The sequence below is a fragment of the Papaver somniferum genome, chromosome 8, assembly GCF_003573695.1.
Source record: "Papaver somniferum cultivar HN1 chromosome 8, ASM357369v1, whole genome shotgun sequence".
NCBI classification, from domain to species: Eukaryota; Viridiplantae; Streptophyta; class Magnoliopsida; order Ranunculales; family Papaveraceae; genus Papaver; species Papaver somniferum.
Genome location: NC_039365.1, coordinates 159,617,091 through 159,623,360, shown reverse-complemented (window position 1 = coordinate 159,623,360; position 6,270 = coordinate 159,617,091).

Genomic DNA, 6,270 nt, shown 5'->3' with positions numbered 1-6,270 from the left:
TTTCATAATTTTTGTAATTTTGGACTTTTTATTTGGACTTTATTCTGGACTTTGGACATTATTTTTAAAACCCTACGGAAGGGTTATAAATTAAAAAAAAAAAAAAAATTAAATACAAACTGTTTGCAGGGAAGGACTACGATTACTATATCGTCTCGGCCCCTCGGGTTCGCACACGTCATAGGAGTCGTGGCCCGAGTCGACGACAACGGTTCATCGCCCGTCTGGTACGGGAGGTAAGTCCAATCGAAACACCCGCGAATCTCCTACAAGCGGGTTACTGTCTGCCTTAAGGTGATAATTGTTTGAGGACGAACCGGACTGTCTTTATTTTCCTAGTAAAGGGCAAGGCCTGGCCTAAACAAGATAAGGACTCGGATTTCATCACCGTTTCCTTCTTGCCCACCTTAGGAAAACGAAACCAAACGCGAACCTAAGCCTAAAATTTTGAATAGAACGAGACCAATAGGGTAACGAGCTTAATAGGAAACTCGTTCGAAAAATATTGGTTGCTCTTTAAGCACATTTCAAAGTTCATGATGGTTTCTGTGAGTTGAATGCGTGACTGCGCCGCCTTGTGATAGCGGTGAGGCCTTGGGTATCAAAGCTCCACTGAGCTTCCCTCGCCTCGATTCAACTTACATTAGCTCGGATTGATTCCAGAGGGGTGTGCTCAAATTGTAACGAATTCCTTTTCGAAGGAATAGAAGCTGGTCTAGAAAACAATCTAAGTGGAGCCATAATGCTTTTTGTTTGCTAGATTCTATAGGTTTGATTTGGTCGAGTCGGACTTGTTTGTGATTGCGTAGAATTCCCCTGCAATTAAGAATGTCGAACTGGTATGATAGAAGCCAATACAATGAATATCGACCTGAATTTGAATATGGACATCATCAGTATTATGACCATAGTGAGAATAGTGACTGGGGACGCCAACCTTTTCAAGGTTATGGTTCATACCATGGTGAGCCCAATTTCTATCCGCACGCGCATCAGTCATACGAGCAAGAAGATTATAATACTAGTTCTTCGTCTTTAGAGGATACAATCAAACTTTTGAAAAGTAGTCCTTATTATGATCCTTCAGTTCCTATTCCTTCTCTAGAAGAGACTCTCAGGAATTTAGCTAAGTCATCACGTCAGTTAGCTGAATCGACGTATAAATTAGATGAGGTGAATAATGTAGTTATGGACGAAAGAACTGCAACAACAACTGAATCTGTAGAAGATATCCTCAATAGATTAACTCAAAACTTAGATCCTACACTAAGGGAACTTTCTTTGGAAGAGACCCTTGAGAGGATAGCTGAGTCGACACGTAGACTTGAGTTAGAGACGAATGAAAGTATTGCTCGAAATAACTTGAATTGCCAATATAGTGTATCCAATAATACCCTTGAGAATGAAGATACTTTTTCACATAATCAAGATAACGAGGTTATAATTGTTAACACTACTTATTTAGATAAGGTTCAATCATCTTCGTACTATTATGATGATGAGGATAGTAGTGATGAAGAATCTGAAACATGTAGGCATAGTAATCAGGAATCTAGTAATCCAATTGAGCTTTATAGTGATTATATTATTTCTACTTCAAATCCAAATAATTTTTATGATTATTCACCTATTCAAAAGGACGAGCATTTGATTAGGGATACCACCGTTTTAGACGATGTAGTTTTTCCTTTTGATTACGAAGCCGATAGTGGTTTAGAGGAACGGGTTCATTTCGAAAATACTGTTTTAGAGTCTAGCGACTTAGAAACAATTGTCTTGGAAGAAGAAGATAGACCCGTAGAGATGAGTAAAGATGCACTACCTGATAATAACTTAGAAGAATCTCTTGAATATTTTAAGGACTCTGAAGATACGGAAATTCAAGAAAAAATTAGAGGTCTATCTAGAGAAACTGAAAACTCTAAGTTTGGGGGTGATTATCACTTCCCTAGTGCCTTACCTTTAACTCTCAGAAAGTCCCCACACTTAGGACTTGACATCAATGCCTCAACCATTTTACAAGATTACTTTCATACTCGTTTTCCTGAACCTAGTGATGTCCATAAGGAAGTTCAGTTGTTAGAAACCCATCCTCTGGTTGATGAGGTTAGACCAGGCTATGATACTAAGATCGACTTTGTTTTCCCACCAAATATTTTTCAAACAATTGTGGGAACGTATAAATTTCAAATGTGTCAATTATTAAGTTCTGAGACTAAACCTAATTACTTTAGGATATTAGAATCGACACATTTTCTTAAGAATGACCACTACTCTCACTGTGGTCAATTATATAAGTCAAACCTGATTGACTTAGAGGATCCTCAATTATTTAGGTTATTATTTTGTGCTTCTAAGTTCTTATTTAAGTACTTACAGACTCTAGGACCTAATAATTCGGATCTCAATTTTGAGGAGTTGCAGCCTAAAGAAATATATTTAGACCCTTTTATAGAACCTGAACTTGAACCACAATTAGATATAGATATCTTAATCAGGAAACTAGGTAAGGGCATGCTAGTATTGTACATTTTCTTGGTTCACTGCAGTTTCCTTTTGTCAGCTCTTTTTGGTGTTAAAGACCCACAGTTATTCCGGCTACTGTTATACGGTTCTAGTTGACTAATACTTTTCTTAGTCTGGCTGAAGACTTTAAACTTAGCACTTCTTGGGAGGTAACCCAATCTCATGCAACCAGGTAATATCCTTCCGTAACTCTTTCATTTCAAATGGTAACAGTTTCTCCTTGTTCATGCTTTTAATTTCATCTTTAGAACATTGAGGACAATGTTAGGTTTAAGTTTGGGGGTATGGGAGAAACTTTTTAGTATGAATAAATAAACTCCAGAGCTTAGAAATTTATGCCTATTGAGGATTGCACTAACTAATCTAAGTGGATGGAAGCATTTTGATTGTAGGAGTTTGAGGAACCAATCTGATTAGATGGAAACATATAAAGAGTCTATTCATAAAAGCACAGAGCTCAGGTGTTAGAAATAACATGATAGTTTCACCATATCTCGTTGAGTCCTTTTCACTTCTATTTTTATTTTATTTTGTTTTTAAACTATGTTTCTCTAAGTGATAGGTGGGGCCCACGATTCAAGTTGTTACCAATGCTAGGGTGAATTAGAGTGATTGAGATACCATGAAGAAAAAAAAAAAAAAGTTGAAAAAAAAGTTGAAAAAAAATTGAAAAAAAAAAAGAAGAAAGAAATTGAGACCAGACCATTTGACCAAAAGGAATAAATTCAATAAAGTCGACCACTGGTACCCTTGTATATGCCAGTTGTGTTGACCTAGAGTTAGGTTATCGACCACTGGTACCCTTGTATATGCCAGTGTGTTGATATTAGTCAGACTAGTATCTCAATCCATTAGGATAGGTTCATTTTGGCGGAGGCCTTCAGACAGATATGGGAAACGTCGTTCACTTAGTAAACATCAAAACCATCTATGTTTTCTATATCCATCTTCTTGATCTATCCATGTGATTAGTTTAGACTCCGAATATGATGTCCATAGTGCAACTATCTGAGTAGAGCTCTGTCACTTTATATGAATTTTAGTATGCTTGAGTGCAAACTCGTGTACATCAATTGGAATTTCGCATCAGGGTACTTCTTCCTGTAGTCAATAAGTATGCCAACCAAGGAGATTCTTTAGTGCCTTCCAAGGTTCTGCGTAGATAGCTAAGATCTGGAGTATTAAGGTTTTGTGGGTACACCTCTGGTAAACCCCCCGGAGACAACACTCCGCCACTAGGGCCACCTAGTGGTTTAACGGCTTACTGCACGTGCTAAGTGTAGTCATTTTATTTTAGATTAGATTTACTCGAGGACTAGCAAATAATAAGTTTGGGGGTATTTGATAGACGCATTTATGTGTCTAATTTGTCCCAATTGTTTATATTGTTAGTACTCTATTTTGTACTTATTTGGTTATTTTATGTCTTTGTAGGTGTTTTTGGAGAAATAAGCTTTTGCGGCGAAATTGGCTAAAAAGTGGTTTTTGCGCTCGTGGGAGAAAATTACTATACGGACTCTCACTTTGGATAAGGGGTAACCTAATTACTAAGGGGCGCCCCATTTCAGGGCATGTACTAAAGGGACACCGGAACTGGATAGGGGGAGGTCATCTTCAAAATTTCAAAACTGGATTTTGGCGGGAAAAAAGGCAGCAGCGTCAACAGTTTTGGATCAATGATTTGACCGACCTAGGAGGCGATTAAATGGGCAAATTTGGTACCCACGGACTCTACAAGACATAAGGGACCTGTTAGAAGCGATTAGACCCATCTAATTGGGCTGGATAAGTCAGAAAATCCACACAAAGTCAAGACAATGCACATGGTTTCTGTTTAGGGTTTGAGATTAGTTTGAGAGATTTATGGGATATCTTGCGTGGGATATACATCAAAACAGTTGGGTAAAAGTCCTAGAAGATATTTGAGACGAGAGAATAGCTAGAAACAGCCTGTAACGCAACAAGAAGAAGATTATTCTTCAAACAACCCGTAAAGAATAATGGAGATTTCCAAGGGGTTTGATCGAGTTTCAAGGGGATTTAAAGCCTATAAATAGTTGGTTTTATGTCAGAGAAGGGGGATGAAGAGTTAGGGGTCGATTGGGAGGCCAGCAGAGAGGCACAGGAGGAGTTGCAGGAATTGTACCTGCTGCTGCTGCTGCCATTAACAAACCTTGAAGAACACGAAGAACGGACTGCTCATAGCAGTCTTATTTTCTGCAGCGTCAACAGCAGCAGCTGGGTGTCGTTGTTTTACTGCAGCTCACTGGTATCGTTAGTATGCAAGCATCAGAAGAAGTTCTTCATCACAAACAAGGAACAACAGTAGCAGAGAATTCACAAATCAACACAGCGTAAAACAGTGGAAATAAAGAAAAGAAAAACTTACCGGCAAAAACAGCAGTAGAAGAAACAAACAGGGGAAGCGGGCGTGATTAATGCTAAGGTGGAGAGAATTTAAGATCACAGGTCCAGTGAAGACTGACAGAGAATTTAAGATCACAGGTGCAATGAAGACTGACAGAGAATTTAAGGTCACAGGTTCAATGAAGACAGACAGAAAATTTAAGGGCTGAAAAAAGAATGAAAACTGAGAGAGCGTTTGGGAAGAATGAAATTAAATTTTCTTTCTATCCTTAAAATACCCGAAAGAAAGAGAAGGAAATTAAGGGAGGAATGGGAAACGTGCCCGTTACATAAGCAGTTAATGCACGAATAAAAGACGTGCCCAAGTATCTAGGAGAAGTTATTAGGAGTGAGAAGAATATGCGACGATAGTTTTTCTTCAAGGCACCCATTAGTCATTCAAGCCCGAAGAAAAGGGGCAAATTGTGTACACATATATCTCACTATCAGACACGTGTATATAAAAAGATACGTGGAAAGCATGCAGGCCAAAACATCAAAACATGATGCGTCACGAAACACCAAATAAACCCCGAGGAGTTACTTTATCTCATCCCCAAAAGAGAAGCTAAGATCAACGGTGGAGAGAAAGTTAGCTGACACGGACTGACAGGGGAAGAAGACACTTGTCTGACACGAGCAGACCCCTCAACTACTCGCATTAAACACTCTGAGCAGTGTACGTGTCGACCAACCTGTGGAACGAGCGAGGATGCTTCTGCGGGATCAAGGGGCAAACGCAGACCTCCGCGGGATGGACGCAAGGACACAAGAAGATAAGGTTCCAACGGTCTTCAGAGATGGGTCCCACGTTCTAACCTTATAAATACCCAATCTCCACCAAGAGGAAAGGGGATCGGAAAAATCAGGGAGAGAAGGAGAGAGAGAGAGAGAGAGAGAGAGAGAGAGATTGCAAGGGTAAGTTAATCACTTAGAAGAGAGAAACATGTAAATCCAAAAGTCATTCGACTATTCATGTAACCGTGAAGAACATAGTAAAAAAACAAACCCCGTGGATGTAGGCCTTAGTGCTGAACCACGTAAACCTTGGTCTTATTTATATTTCAGCACTTTACATTTATTTAGCTCCATGGATATTTACTTATACGTTTTGTTTTCCTTAATACTTATATCCCATGCGCAAACGCCTCGCATGGAGTTGTTAGATGAGGCCATGATAAACCCGAAGGTTTTGAGCCAATGAATCAACACCAGGATATCATCATCACAATCTCTTTAGATGATAATGATTGATTGTGAGCGTTCGGACCCCCTCGCAGGTTTGTGTGCTCACAGTTTCATTACTGCTGCCACAAATACCACAATTTGTTTCTATGT